Here is a 16,095-nt window from a genome sequence, read left to right on the forward strand (position 1 = left end):
GTGTTTATTCCAAGTGTAGGAGTAGAACATTTTTGGGTGGATGGAAAACATATTGTTGCATACCTCTAGTGTAGGAGCAGCAGATATATGTGGAGTGTACATGATCTTGATCTTGGGAGTACGATAAATTCCTCAACAAGGATCACAAGGTTTGACCAAACTCAACACAATGACATGTAGCAGATGTAGAAGGTTTCTCTAGTCTATCATATCATGTATGGCTCTAGTGGGATATTGCTTACCACAAAGGAAAAGAGTAGCTATTCATTTATCTTTTTGAAATAAAATTCTCCATTGATGAGACATCAAGAATCAAGTTCTCATTGTTCTACTATATCTCATTCCACAACAACTTAAGTAACATGAGGTCCCTAATAATAAGTTGACAATAGTAGCAAGACTTCCAAGAAAAGTGTTATGTGAGTCCATCCTTAAGTCATTATTAAAGAATTTTCAATTTGGTTTGAAATAGAAAGCAAAACATGTGAAAATAGATCATATGGGCCACAAACCTGACCGTGCACAAAGCTCGGGGCGAGGCAAAGCTTGGTTGGGCTAGTCGTCCCATGTAGGATAACATCAGTGACTTAAGAGAGTAAGGTCATATTCTAGGTTCTTGCGATAAACATGCTCCTTATCTATTCTAAACTGTAGAGCATGGGTATAGTTAGTGAGGGTTTTGATCTTGTCATGCAGCATAGCCACAGTTGGTTGTTGGCGCTTCTCATCATTCTCTGGGATAGAGGGTGGCACCATCTTCTTCTTCTCCTTTGGTGGCACAACCTTAATTTGCTCAGGGGCAGCACAGACAACATCAATGCTTAAGCAAGGCATGACCGACCTGTACTTTGCACATGTGACATGTCCAAACTTATTGGTCTTCACCCCTGGTCAACATCTCGTTCACCCTTGGTGGAAGGAGGTTTATCTCTTTTGGGACCTTGATCTTTTGGCACCTCCGGCTAGCATGGCTTGTCTTGAAGAAGTAGACGCAGCGGCGGCGAAGCAATCACCGGACGATGGATGGCTTGGGCGAAGTAGGATTGGTTGGAAGGAATAGGAACTACTTCTCATGACGAGATGATGCTTAGCGGTATGGCTTCTTCAACTCTATAGGGGATGATCTCTCTACCGGCCATTGGAACTAAGGAGATGGAGAGATTTGTTGCTGCTGGAGGTAGAAAGTTTTGATGGAAAGGCTATGGAGGTAGGCAAGGGCTCATTTATATAGGGAGAAAAAACTTGCAGCAGGACTAAGTGCAGCAGAAAACTACAGGATAGCAGAGGGGAAGGTTCTAGAATACACAAGAATTGACTAGAGGCGAGGGGACTAATAGGTGGGCCAGTCGACCCCACATATCATCTCCTTGTGGGGTTTTTTATCATGGTGTTTTCTAATGCCTAACTAATCCCAAAAAAGATATTCTCGCATTATGAAATGTAAAGAGGAGGGAAGTGGTGTAAATCTATGGAAAATAAGAAAAATCTACCTCATCCAAATCCTCAGGTGGTTTTTCAAGTTCTAGAAAGATCTTGAGACGGTGATACTTTACCTTGAATAACATACTTTCATCATTTTGAAGTGTTACCACCCCATGTGATGAGGTGCTTATAACCTTAAATGGTCCTTCCCATTTGCTCCGAAGTTTTCCATGCCCGAATAATTTAACCCTAGAATTAAAATGTAATATCTTATCTCCTGGGGTGCACTTCTTCTTCTTGATCCTCTTGTCATGCCATCGTTGTTCTCTCCTTGTATATCTTGGCAGTTGTGACATGCTTTTTCACACCATTCTTCAAGCTCAGAGAGTTGCATCTTTCTCTTGGTTCCTAGTAGCTTCAAAGTCCATGTTCCATCGCTTGATAGCCTAGTGAGCCTTGAATTCTAGCTCAATAGGTAGATGATAGGTCTTTCCATAGACGAGTTGATACGGTGACATCCCAAGTGGTGGTTTATTGGCTGTTCTATAAGCCCATAGCAGCATCAGGTAGTCTATCCTTCCATGCAGTCCCCATCTCAGTTGATCGTCTTCTAAAAATATTCTTGATTTGTTTGTTCGTTGTTTCTGCTTGGCCACTTATCTGAGGGTGGTATGGAGTAGCAACGTTGTGATGGATCCCAGGTCTTAACAAGTAATTGTGAAAGTTCTTGTCAGTGAAGTGAGTGCCTCCATCACTAATCACCATCCTTGGAACTTTGAATCATGGAAATACTCTTAAAACATCTTCTTGGAGTTCTTTGCGTTAGTAGCTCTACATGGCATGGCTTCAACCCACTTGGAGACATAGTCAACTACCACTAAGATATATTCATAGTTCTTTGATTTTGGAAACGGTCCCATGTAATCGATTCCCCAGACATTGAAAAGCTTGATCTAGAGGTTGTTGGTGAGTGGCATGGCATCTCTTGAATTGATGTTTTCATGCCTCTGACATGATCTGTAGCTCCAAATGAAGTCCTTCAGTATCTTCATACATGGTTGGCCAAAAGAATCCACTTTGCCAGATCTTTGAATGAGTGTGGAATCACCATAATGTCCTTCATGTGGTGAGGAGTGGAATCATTCGATCATCTTGATGCCTTCTTCTACTGGTACACACCTTCTGAGTAGGCCATTAGAGCAGACTCTGAAGAGGTATGGCTCATCCCATTTATGGAGACGACTTTCATAGATGAGCTTCCTTTTGTTCTCCCCTAGGGGCAACATAAACCTGTAACCATAAAATTGACATTTTAACCTACCACGGGTCGAATTTTGTGATATTGAAGAGCATGGCATCCCAAAGTGAATCATTGATGGGCAGTTCCTATAGATTTTCAAACTGCATTCTAGATAAGTGATCGGCAATAGAATTTTCTACTCCCTTTTTTTCTTTTATTTCTAAGTCAAATTCTTGGAGTAACAAAATCCATCTTATAAGCCGAGGTTTATCATCTTTCTTAGTGAGCAAGTATTTTAAAGTAGCATGATTAGTATAAACAATTACCTTAGCTCCTATTAAGTAAGATCTAAACTTATCAATAGCAAAAACAACAGCCAGGAGTTCTTTTTTAGTTGTTGCATAATTAAGTTGAGGTCCTGTCAGTGTTTTGCTACCATAAGTAATTGCATGATGCTTTTTGTCTTTTGTTTGACCCAAAACTGCCCCCACAACATAATCACTAGCATCACACATAATTTCAAAAGGTAACGAGCAATCAGGGGATTGATCGATTGGTGCAGAGATGAGTGCTTTCTTAAGAATTTCAAAAGATTTTAAGCATGCATCATCAAATTCAAAGGGAACATCCTTGGCCAAAAGATTTATAAGTGGTCTAGCAATATGTGAAAAATCTTTTATGAAGTGGCGGTAAAACCCCTCATGGCCAAGAAAATTGTGGATCCCTCTGATATTTATGGGAGGAGGTTGATAACTGTTCAATTACTTCAATTTTAGCTCTATCTACCTCAATCACTCATTCGGACACCAAGTATCCAAGCACTATGCCTTCTCTAACCATGAAATGACATTTTAACTAATTAAGGACTAAGTGCTTTTCTTCGCATCTTTGCAAAACCTTATCTAAATTTTTAAGACAATCATCAAAAGTTTTTTCATAAATATAAAAAGCATCCATGAAAACTTCCATGATTTCTTCAATCATATCAAAAAATATAGATATCATGCATCTTTGAAAAGAAGATGGAGCATTACATAGTCCAAAAGATATTCTATGGTAAGCATAAGTTCCATATGGACATGTAAAAGTGGTTTTGCTTTGGTCATCTAGATGGATCGGAATCTAGTGATAACCTGAATACCCATCAAGGAAACCAAAGAAAGAGTGATTTGCTAGTCGCTTCAACATTTCATCAATGAAGGGCAATGAAAATGATCTTTCTTTATTGCCTTGTTAAGTTTTCGGTAATCAATGCACATACGCCATCTAGTGACGGTTCTTTGTGGGATTAATTCATTCTTTTTATTTTTAACAACAGTCATGCCTCCTTTTTTAGGAACAACTTGAATAGTGCTTACCCACTCACTATATAGAAATGGGGTAGATGATCCCGACGTGCGAGAGTTTTAAAACCTCTTTCTTAACAACCTCTATTATCGCATTGTTAAGCCTACACTGTGGCTCCCTAGAAGGTATAGAGTTAGGATCTGTAGGGATGCAATGGGTGCAAAGAGCAGGGCTAATTCCCTTAAGGTCATGGAGTTAGTAGCCAAAAGTAAAGCGATGCTTTTATAAGACAGTTAGCAAGCAGAGGGATTCTTCCTGAGAGAGTTTATCACTTATGATCATAGGAGAATCCTAATCATTATTGAGAAAAGCATATCTAAGACCGGAAGGTAGGGGTTTAAGCTCAATGGTGGGCTTAGGTGGTTCCAGCAATTCATCTAACGGTTCAGACTCTATAGGATTCTCTTTTTTTTCCTCGATGAAGAACTAGGCATCATCTTTAAGGTCGGGTTCGATCAGATCATCAAGAGATGCAACCTTAACCTCTTCCATTGGGTCTTCCTCGAGAATTGGCTCAGTCTCAGCATTAAGAGAATGAGTAATGGGTACAAAAAGTTTAATGTTTTTCTCGAGACTTATTTTCAACTTTCCTGTTTGTCCTTCTTGAATAAGTCTTTCAATTGGTTGTCCTATCAACATGCCAAACTCTATGATATCAAAGATATAAAAGCTCAAATGAACCATGGTTCCTTTTCACTAGATAGGAAGGACATACAATATTCCCAAACTTGGGAGAATGTGTCCTATAATACTTTTCAACAACTTTGTTGTTGGGGTTAATGGCATGTCTTTTAATAAATCATGAGCAAAAGATGCAGACATGATATTGACACCCAAAATAGGATTATAAAGAGCATCAAAAGGAGCTTGTTAATTTGGCAATGAATGGAAATAGAAGGTGAATCTAGATGAATCACATCAGAGGAAAGCTTTGACTCATCTAACCATTCATTGCTTATAATAGACATAAGCTCTTTCGTAATCTTTTTAAGGAAAGCTTCCTTAGAAGGGTCTACGATTTCTTCATTGAATGATGATTTCCTGGGCTTCTGGGGTCTCCTCATGGTATGATAATTCAAGGTATCTCCATATTCATCAAAAAATTCATCCTCAAATTCAAGCATGAAATCCAAAATCGGAGTTTCCTCCTTTTCTAGTGGTTCAGAATTTAGGATAGCTGAAGTTGATGATGGGTTAGGCAATAATTCTAGTTTAGCTATCTGGGATTTCTCTTCTAGTGGCTTCTTTTCTACTTCTTCAGGGGTGTTCTCAAGAATTTTAGTAAGAATGCTTCTCCCTGAATTAGCGGAGACATGCAAGAATGAGCCTCCTGAGACCATATCAAGATGCTTTGAGGTTTTCCTATCAAGACCCATATAAAAGTGTTGATGAAGAATGGGGTCTTGAATGGCAAGGTCAGGGTCAGTATTAATGAGAGCAAAGCATTCCCATGCCATGCCTAGAGATTCTTTTTATTGTTGTTTAAAAGTTAGAACCTCGGAACAATGGCTGACTACTCTAGAGATGGGAAAGAAATACAAGCAAAAGCTAGAACACAAAGCTTCCCTATCTCCTTGCTTACTCCCTATGGTGAGCTTGTACCAACATTTCACTTTTCTCATCAAAGAGAAAGGAAAAAGCTTCCATTGTATTGTTTTGTCTGACATGCCTGTAATGCATAAGCATGCATGGGTCTGCTCAAACTCATTTAGGTGGGAATAAGGATTTTCATCATCTTTGCCCGAAAAGGATTGATCTCGGACCATGTTGATTAAACATTGGCGCAGCTCATAGCTAGGTGTTAGTATAGGCTTTGAAGATTCTGGTGGCTCTAGGCGTGTGCTCGTAGGTGTAGCATGTTTGTGGATAGGAGTGGATTCCAAATCCATGGTAAAAAGAAAAGGAAAAGATAAAAGAATAATGATACAAAGTTAAGCTAGGTTGGAAGTTAACTCAGCAATCATTTCCCCAGCAACGGTGCCAGAAATGCTTGTTGGTATATATTAAAACACACATAATAATCCACAAGCACATGGATATTATACCAATGTAGCACTTCACCGGAACTATCCTAGTTTTATATCGATCTCAAGGAAACATGTGTGAGAATAACTAAATCTAACTTAACCCAACTTCGCAACAAGGCTTAGATAATAGGAGTATAAAAGAGATCGCAAGGGTCTTCTAGTTCTAGCTTCGGTAAGCTTTATATTCTATTCTTCAATTATAGGGATATTACTAAAGAAAACATATGCAGAGTATGTTTCCTATAGTAACAAGGTCCTGCTAGGCCTACTAACGGGAGGTGGACTACAAAGGATTCAATGAGACTATAAGAGTCACCCTCGCAAGCTACCATCGATTTGGAGAGTAGGGTACATCCACGAGTAACCGAGTCTAAGCACCATGCTTACACTATGAATACCACTTTAACCTAGGAGCTATAAGTATTAAAGTACTCAAAAGAGAGTCGCAAACCTGAAGAACAATATGAACAAGATGCATACTCGAATTAGAAGTTGATTACCAGAGAATCTCAGAAGCAAGCCAAAGAAGAACTTGTTTTTGCCAGGGTACAAGTCGTAGAGAGAGCACCAATATGCCGCACTTCCTCCAAAGTCTTCCCTCTCACTCTATCTCTCTATTTCTAAATTCTAATACAAGACTAGATCATATTGATGACTAATATTCTCTTGACTGCTAGCTTTGATCCTGGTGGAAATATGAATTAGGGTTTTTTGCCTTCAGGCTCTCAGGATTGAATGCCTCATATGCCCTAGAGGAGGGGGTATAGGCAGGTATATATAGGATCCTTCAAGCATCCTGACGCTTAGATCAAACTAACTTAAAAGGACAGCAAAGATGTGATCCTAAAGGCAGTGGAACATGCCTATCTTTCTTCCTTCTTTTTTCCAATACATGTGCCTTCATGTGCTCATAATTTTTTTTGTACTTGGACCTTCATGTGTCTATTTTTTAAAACTTTTTGCATAGCTCATGTTTCTTCTTCTAAACCATATATTTGGAGAGAGATCTTTGTCCTTTTAGAACATGGAGTATTTGCCTAATAGACAAATTTTTGTCTAGTCCTAGTGTAGGAGCAGAATCTTTGGTGGATGGAGGCATGTTTTTGCGTACTCCTAGTGTAGGAGCAGCATGTATATGTGGGTGTATGTGAACTTAATCTTGAGAGAATGATAAATCTCTCAACAAGGGTCAACAAGACTTGACCAAACTCAACACAATAACAAGCAACTTATGTGGAAGGCTTGAAACTTGCTAGATGTTATGTTTGGCTTTGGTAGGAATTGCTCACCAAATGAGGAGTATGTGATACTATGGTTTTGTAACATTTTTATCAAAACAAATTCTCCAAGTACTTTGAATAGAAATGGTAGAATTTCTAAGTCAGAACTATATCACACCTCACAACAACTTAGTCAACATGATTGTCCTATTAGAATATTTTCCCACAAGCATAAGTGTATGTATATGGAACAAACTTTATGCAAGCATCTATCTTAAACGTGTTATGAACATGTCACTTCTCCAAAATTTTAAATGAAGTGTGGTTTGCAAAATTACATAGGGGAATTGTTCATCAGGAGAAGATAGCAGGGATAAATTGAGTTTAATTTTTAGTAATCAAGATTCATGTTTCTTCAAACTCAATAGTATAAGGAGCTGAGGGTTGTGTTGCGCAAACCATCAATAGAGAAGAAGGAGCTAAGTCAGAGGTGATTTGACTAAACCAAAGGTTCAGCCAACCCTCTCTAGAGGTATCTGTTGTCCTTCTTGCATGTTGGATCATTCGATGTGTTGTACAACTTGTTGGTGGAGATCTCGAATGTGTGTTAGTTATGCTTGAGAGATCTCCCCCACACTTATTCTTGTACCTGCTTTTATTTAACCAAGAAACACAAAGTGGAAAAAAACAAGAGCTTTGACAGTTTGAGCACCAGGGAGCCTAAATTATTTTATTATTATAATAATTTATTTTATTATTTTTTTGGTATAACTCAATCAAGGCTAAAGATATAGTTTACAAAATAAACATAGCCTTAATTTATCTCCCTAATAGATTGCTTCCATTGTTTATGAAAATAAATACTCAAAGTTCATTAATCAACTTTAAACACCATGTCAAATTTTGATTAAAGAAGGTTTTTTTAACCTAAGCACCATGCTTAATTTTAAAAGACCTATGGATGTACCAGCTAGATGCATCCAAACTAGAGCATATGACATAAACAAGAGATGCATGAATTTGCATGATCAAGATTTATCCAAAGGAGACAAGCATGAGTTAAAGGAGTTGGTGAATTTTTTTATAATTTATATATATGTTTTTTATGATAATTCGGGGTATCTTCCGGTAGTGCCTAATTTATGGTCTTAAGCTCAACCGTGGGAACTTCGTCCTGCACCTATCAATGGTTGTGTAGTTGCCAACTTCACCACCAAGCATTCATCGTTATCATTCAAGATGCAAGGTTAGCACCACAATGCTAACACGGGATTTGCAATATTTATGATAAACATATCCATCCACAACCATCCTTCTAAAAAGTTTGACAACAGGGATTAAAGGATGGTTGTGATCCTTGTAAAGGCACATGGTACTATGCAAGGTGCCCAAGACACAAAAGTTTTGTTTTCCAAAAGATATATCATGAAGGATCAATGTTGAATCTCGACCATTATCGAGAACAACGTCTGGATGGTTAGAGGGGCATGACTTTGGTTTGAGCGAGGGTGCTGGTGGGCATTCCATTTCACTAGAAAACCTAGGTGAAATAAATGGGGAAATGAACTTCACCTCCTCGAATGAGTTATGGTTGGGATAATGCTCCATCATGGGGTTTTCTGGGTGAGTGGTGGAAGCACTTTTCCAAAATTCTTCACCAAGGCTCCCATGGGTAGTTTTTCTTGGAAAAGTTTTTCAAAGGGGTAGCCTATAAGAAGTTCAAAGTCGAGGATAGCAAAGATTTGGAAATCTAAGTGAACCTTGGTTTCGTTAATTTTAATTGGCACGTCCCTAACGATCCCACAACACTCAAAAATGAGTCCCGAGGGGCTTTTGAAAAGTTTGTTGGTTGGGATTAGCAACATGTTGCCCAAAAGATTTTTTGCCAAAAATTCTAACATAATGTTGGTCCCAACTATGGGATTGTACATGGCTTCTACAATAGTTCCCCTTAACGAACAAGGCATGGTCGTGGAAGGTGAAAGAATCTGAATTGCTTTGAAAGAACGTTTTACCTTCATTAACCATTCCTTTGATAGTTTTACCATGGGGGAATCTTTCTTAGAAGGAAATGTAAGCTTTTTGTGCCCAAGGTATTTCGAGGTATTGTCATAATCCCTGAATTCGATCGAGAACTCTAATGGATGAATTAATCTTTCCTTCGGTGTTCGTGGTTCGGGTGAGAGCTCACGAGTTGAATCTAAGGATGGTATAGGTTTGGATTCAACTAATGAGGACTCCTCAACACTCGACATGACTTTTCCTGAAGGGTTCTAGTTCTCATGATGGGGAAGTGTAGCTTTCTAGGAAGTTTTCAAGGTATTTCACTTGTTCCATCATGGGTTTGTGTGTAAACCGACCTCCAGCAGTCGCGTCTAGGCATAGGTTAGCATTTATGTCAATACCCAAACAAAAGAGACATAACAATATGCCATTGGGTAAAGACAAGTTTGGGCTGGCATGTATTAACATTGAAAACCTAGCCTAGGCTACACCTATAGACTCCTTGTACTACTCAAAGTCAAGGATTGCCATTGGTAGAGAGCCGATATGGGACATAGGGAAGAATGCAAGATAAAAATTGTCTTTAAGTTCATCCCAGTCCCCATTTGCACTTTCTACGGTGTATGTCTACCATTGCTTTGCCTTCCTAGTGAGAGAGAAGGGAAACAATGACCACTTTAGTGTTTCTTGTGTCATGCCTGAGATGCTCAGGCACGAACACATTTCCTCGAACTCGTGCAGGTGATGGCAGGGGTTTTCATTATCATGCCCCGAGAAGGGTTGTGCTTGAACCATGGCTATCAAGCCTAGGGCAGAGTCCACAGTAGTATGAAGGGTTTGGTTTTGGTGGTGGCTCAGAGAACTCAGCCCTTTGAAGTGGACTGGTATTTGATAGGAGTGGTTTTCATGGTGAAAATATTTTTTGTGTTTTTAACAAGAAAAGATATAGATACGAGGATGAACTAGGTTCAAAGAAAATATGGCAACCATTCACTAGCAACGGCGCTAGAAAGCTTGTTGGTATTTCTTAATGCGAACAGAAAGATTCCGCAAGTGCACGAAATTACCATTGTAGCTTTCACCTGAAAGTATTTAGGGTATCGTATTTTTCACAAGGAGTGGAGATACTTCTTCTAACTAGTTCATCCAAGGACAACATAAGGGAAAAGTTTGAAAGGGTAGAGAAGGATTCCCATGGCTTTTTGAGTCTAAATATAGGTAAACGCACCTAGTCCACCAGGCGATACGGCTTGTAGCTCTATGCCATACCCGAACACGGGGGATTATGAGGGATGGACATGGCAGTCACCACCTGTCGCCTACCCCTCAACCATGGAGTATGAGGCAAATGAAGGTAGCCTCTAGCCTAGACACCTTGTCTACGCTATCGACTACTACTCTAGTGTTATGTAGGGTTATCCGTCTTTATCAGGGCCCTCTACTAGAGTATTCATCACAACGATGAATGACAAACCTGCAAACAAGTATAAAAAAAGCTTAACTAATCAAAAGACTTTATATCATAGGAAACACGAACACTCACTTAGCGGAAAGCTCCATTGAGGTACATGTGTTCACCAAGGTACAAGATTGGGGAGACACCGACAAGCTTGGCTCTTCCCCGTACTCTCCCTCACATCTCTTCATACTAACTACACTAGCTAGCTAAGGCCTAAGCCCATGGAGGGAAGCTCTTATTCTCAAATGTGGTGTTGCTCTTGATCCTTATGTGTTGTTCTTGAATGAGAGGGAGTGAGGAGGCATTTATAGGTTGAGAGGAGGAATGGAGGCCACTCAATGCGCCATGTCATCGATCCGTGTGCCTCTCCACCATAGCCCTTAGATCAAACCGTCATAGGATGGATGGTGGAGATGGAGTGGAGTTGTGCTTCCTTGCATGCCTTCTTGTCTTGAGCAAACTGCCATCCTCTAGATGAATCCTTCATGAATACCCATGCAACTGATATTGGTGAGGCGGTGGGAACCAACCTGACCAAAGTTTGGGGTGAACTGTAGCATGTAAGGGGTCGAGCGCCCCCATGGGTCAGTCGCCCCCTAGAGACATCATCCTAGCCCATGTTTTGTCTAGGTGGGCCTCTGGGGATGTGTGGGTCCATGCCTATAAAGTTTCACACCATTTGGAGACCGTTTAGTTTGTGTTTGGGCCCTTTTTCTCCATATGCTTGGCCCTAATTGGCCTAGTAGTAGGCCTTCCCCCCTTGGGCTCTTTTGCTTTATGCAATATGGTGTCACACTTTGTTTCTTTGCGCATTTTGAATGTGTTTTCCATGTATTCCATAAATGCTCTCCTGGAAATGGTCAAATACCAAAACTTGTGGAGATTGTTAGTTCTAAAGCCCTATTTCTAAGTTTAGGCATGTATGCTAGGATTTCATGCAAGTGTTGGCGGTTAAATATGTGAGTTAAGTATCACCAACATGAACTAGAGATCGAAAGCTTTAGGGATGCTACTAGAGTAAGACTAGAGTTCGGTTAGCACACCGCAGCTGACTCCCTAGCTTATGAACCGGATTCCCAAGCGACACCGACAACCAACCCCCAAACGCCAGGAGGGTGCCTTGCTGTCCCTCCAAACGCCACTACCGTTGTTTTCGCCTCCACTCCTTTGGGTGTATTCATGGCAATGATGTCATGTTAGAACCCCTACTTCATGCCTCAAAGTTGTCCCACCCCAGTAGCAGTCAGTGCCTTCTCTAATCTAGAAGCTAAATATGATGCGCAAGCCAGTGGATATGCTCCTCCCCTTGCCAGTGATCTAGAAGAGACAGAAGAAGATGCCCCCACCTAGGGTCCTTATCGCACTAGAGCTAGTGGGTGGCCAGCATCAGGCCCTGCTCACCATGTCCTAGCAGTCATGGAGGCACAGAAAAGGGTGATGCGGCACCTGGGTTTTGATGAAAGAGAGGTTCTTGATCCAGATGTGCAAGACCGATACAGTAAGCTCTATAAGCCATTCCTTTCTAAATCCCATGTTGTTGCTTTAGCCACCATCTATGGTTAGGCCAGTAGGGGAGGGAGAGTAGGTGCAGGTTGTAGATGTGCTTGCAGTTGTATGAGTGGGTGGTCTTAGATTTCTCTTCTGGTCATATTAATTTTTGTCAAAAATGAATCCTGCTTCTATACTAATTTGGAATGTGCGAGGCCTAAGTTAGAGGGACCATCACAATGCCATCAAAGAAGTCATCCATTCCAGCAACATGGATATTCACTACTACACTTAAGCCTTTCACCGCCATGTTGTAACCACCATCGTAGTCCAATTTTGGCCTCGGCAGTAAGCTATCGATAGTGATAGTCATAGCCATCATCGTCATCATCCGAAGACCGACTGTGGTGTACACTACACCTTCGTATATCATTCATCCATGATAAGGTCCTTACTTCCACCATGTGTCAAGGCTAACAAAACCATCATGTGGGCACATCAACCAGCCTGTGTAGTTGTCACCAGCACCGTCGCCTTGTACTTTGACCCGACTATCTACGGTGCGGGTTCGCTATCCCTTCGACGGCCAAGACATTTGTGTAGAGGTTAACACCACCATCACTTTAGCGTATGAACTGCCTAGTACAAAGGTCATGGTCACCATCGCCTTGCACCATGATCCACCTTTGATGATCATTTAGTCGGTGTTGGGTTACTAAATGATTCGGCGGTGATATACTTTTGATCCCTGCCGCATCATACGTATAGCAACGGTGTTGGATGTTTGCACCACCACCGGTGGTGGTGATAAGAAAAGAATGAACGACTGCTTAGATCTGATAGTGATAGAATTTCATCCGGTTTCACAATAGTTACTAATTTAGCTGGGCCCTTAATAGCTTCATGAATAGAAAGCATCATATATATAATCATTGCATCTAGAAATCATGTTCACAAACAAGAGTACTTTTTACAATAACAATGGACGCTACCATAACATTTTTCTCAACTAATGTCCTAACACAAGTGGTACATAGAGCATAGTAAAGGTACTGATCTATATAGACTTACATAACAAAATGACGTAGTTGTGCTCCTTCTATGTGGCACTCCTACTTGCAAGGCAAAATGAATATAATTAGTGCATCCTTCAGATTAGTAGCCAATGCACCATGAAACTCCTCTTTTCATCTTTGATCCACAACTTGAACAAAGTAGCAGAATTAATAATACTAAACATACCATTCCTTTTGTTAACAAGCCAAAATTGGCCTATATATACATAGAATGAAAACAACTCCCTACCTAAAAAAAGACTGTCGTGATGATGAAATACAGCAAATGCACCTTTACTGCTCTGCTAATGACTCCATGAACAAGGGAACATAAGGAAGATAGTGAGGCCTGTTCATATGGAAATGCCCTCTTGATCTACAAAATTGGATGACACGGGCATGGATGACATGAACCATTATGCGGTCCATGTCATATGCAATCAGTGTTCTTTCCTTCCCAATAAGGAAAATAAAATTCCATTCTGTGTGAACTGTAATCACTCTATACTCCTCATCACAAAGCTCAGAACCAACTTTAATATTCATGTGTCCAAATAGTTCCTCTATGTCCACAACATGCTTTAATCTCCAGTTATCAGTACCATAGTCTTCAAGTATCCACACTAAAAGCCAAGCCATATTGTGAAAATTAGCACATCACACACATAGGTGACCCTGAGCTTGATGGATGGACATTTTAGCACCATGTGGTTTACAAATGGTCCTCCATGTCTTTCCCTCCATAACCATAGCAACTATCATAGAGTACTCAAGCATGTGCATAAAACCATTAAGAAAAACACTTCTCGATTTTGAACATATAAGAATACCCTCACCCCATTCAGATTCCTTAAAGATTGATGCTGTAGTTTTAGATGAGTAGATCTCCACACCTACGCACGCACCCTCCACCTCAACAAATTCAATCACATGGAAGTGTGAGGACATTGGGTCAAAACCTAAGCAAGCCTAACCAACAGAATGGATGCTACATAGTAGTACATGCCATTTGTGGGTCAGCCGGATTGCAGACAACATAGCGCTATAATCCATCAGGCCCTAGCACACCAACAAAGGATGAAGCCACTGCAACAATCTAAGACTAGGACTTTTTCAAGGGGGAAAGGCAAGAAGGACAAGGAGGGCCATTCACCGGTGATGCTGGTGAAGTGGTGATTGCCCTTCCACCAGCTGCCATAGAAGAAGTCCAACGACAGTCTATGAAAGCTTCTTATGATGATAGGAGTCAGAGATGATGCGCTTCTAGGAGCGATAGACACTTGCAGCAGCACAAGGATCGAGCGGGGAGGTAGAGGAAGATGTTGACAAGCACATCGTCTTAGAGGTTGTCCACTATGTTCCTCATGTTGGGGGCCTCCTTCATCTAGAAGGACACCACCAGCCAAGGAGATGAGGCCACCCTATCAGTGGAATTGCATCAATAAAGATTAGTAAGAAGATGAGTTTCGAGGAGAAGGGACATTGATGCAAGTAAGGCCTTATTACACTTCCTTTGGATGTGGCGACGGTGAGCACGAGTGGCAACATCAGTGACAGCAGCAACTCATTCACTGGTGGATCTATGCGGGCAAGCCGGTGATGTGCATCCGGCGTGGACCAAGAGCTGAGCAGTGGTGATGAGCAGGAGTAGCGATTACGAATAGCAGCAATGAGGACAAGAAAATGCTATGTGTGTGGGGGGAGGGAGGGGGATGTTGGGGTGGGGGTTGCTTGCTCTCTGTGTAACTTTTACGACATGCTGGAATCGAACTTTCATCAGTTCTGTGCGGGAGGGGTCGAACGCGGGATTGGAAATTTTGCAACTAAGCGGCGGTGAATGCACAGTACCATCACCAGCGGCTGGTTCCTAGTACCACCTAGAGACCTCCATATGATATAGTGATGAATAGTAAGGCACAAAATTTTAACATTTGGCATTGAAACAAAGCAAAACTGTGCACTTATAAAACAAAGAAAAGCACAATTCCAGTACTCAGATTGAAAGGCAGCCAACTTAAGTTCGATGGTGAATAATAAGGCACACAGATTTACATTGAAAGAAAGCCAAATTGTGCACTTAGAAAACATAGGGAAATCACAATTGCTAGTACTCCCGGATTGAAAGGAATCCAACTTGAGTTCCATACATTCATACCAAATAAGTAAGTCGACACTACCAATCTAACAAGCATGCCAAAAGCTAAAATGCAGATACTAATTAGGCCAACACTATGCAAAAGTTAAAAGGCCTTCATATGTACATCATTGATTGCATAATTAATCATTCTCCATGCAGATCCTAGTCGACCCCCACTGGGATCGTTGTGAATCTCCATAAGATCCTGCAGATCGTTGTCGACCCCCATGGGATCATTGTCAATCTCCATGTCATCCCAAGCCTTGACCACACAACCATATCCACATGCGTTGGTACACTTTCATTTAGCTCATCGACTTTGTTCACAAAGCACTGATTTGATGAACCAATACTAAGGATTATAAGGCTCACAAGATGCACTCCATAGAGATAAAAGGCCACAAACTCCAAAATGAGAAGATGTATTTTCATCTAGTAGATCCAAGGAAATTACTATAGCTAGGTTGGAGGTGAAGGAGTAGAGAGCACGAGAGAGCAATACAAAGGAATATAGAATCCGATGAAGGGCCAGATCTAGTGCAGTAACCATAGATCCAGATGGAACAGAGAAGCAGGGATAGCACGCTGAAGATTTGTGTGCCACCGAGGTTGGAGGTGAAGGAGCAGTGAGCATGAGAGAGGCTACCTTTCATCCAACACTAGTAGGGTGAAGCAGAGCAAGGGAGCAGAGTGGTG

This window comes from Miscanthus floridulus, chromosome 12, assembly GCF_019320115.1.
Source record: "Miscanthus floridulus cultivar M001 chromosome 12, ASM1932011v1, whole genome shotgun sequence".
NCBI lineage: Eukaryota > Viridiplantae > Streptophyta > Magnoliopsida > Poales > Poaceae > Miscanthus > Miscanthus floridulus.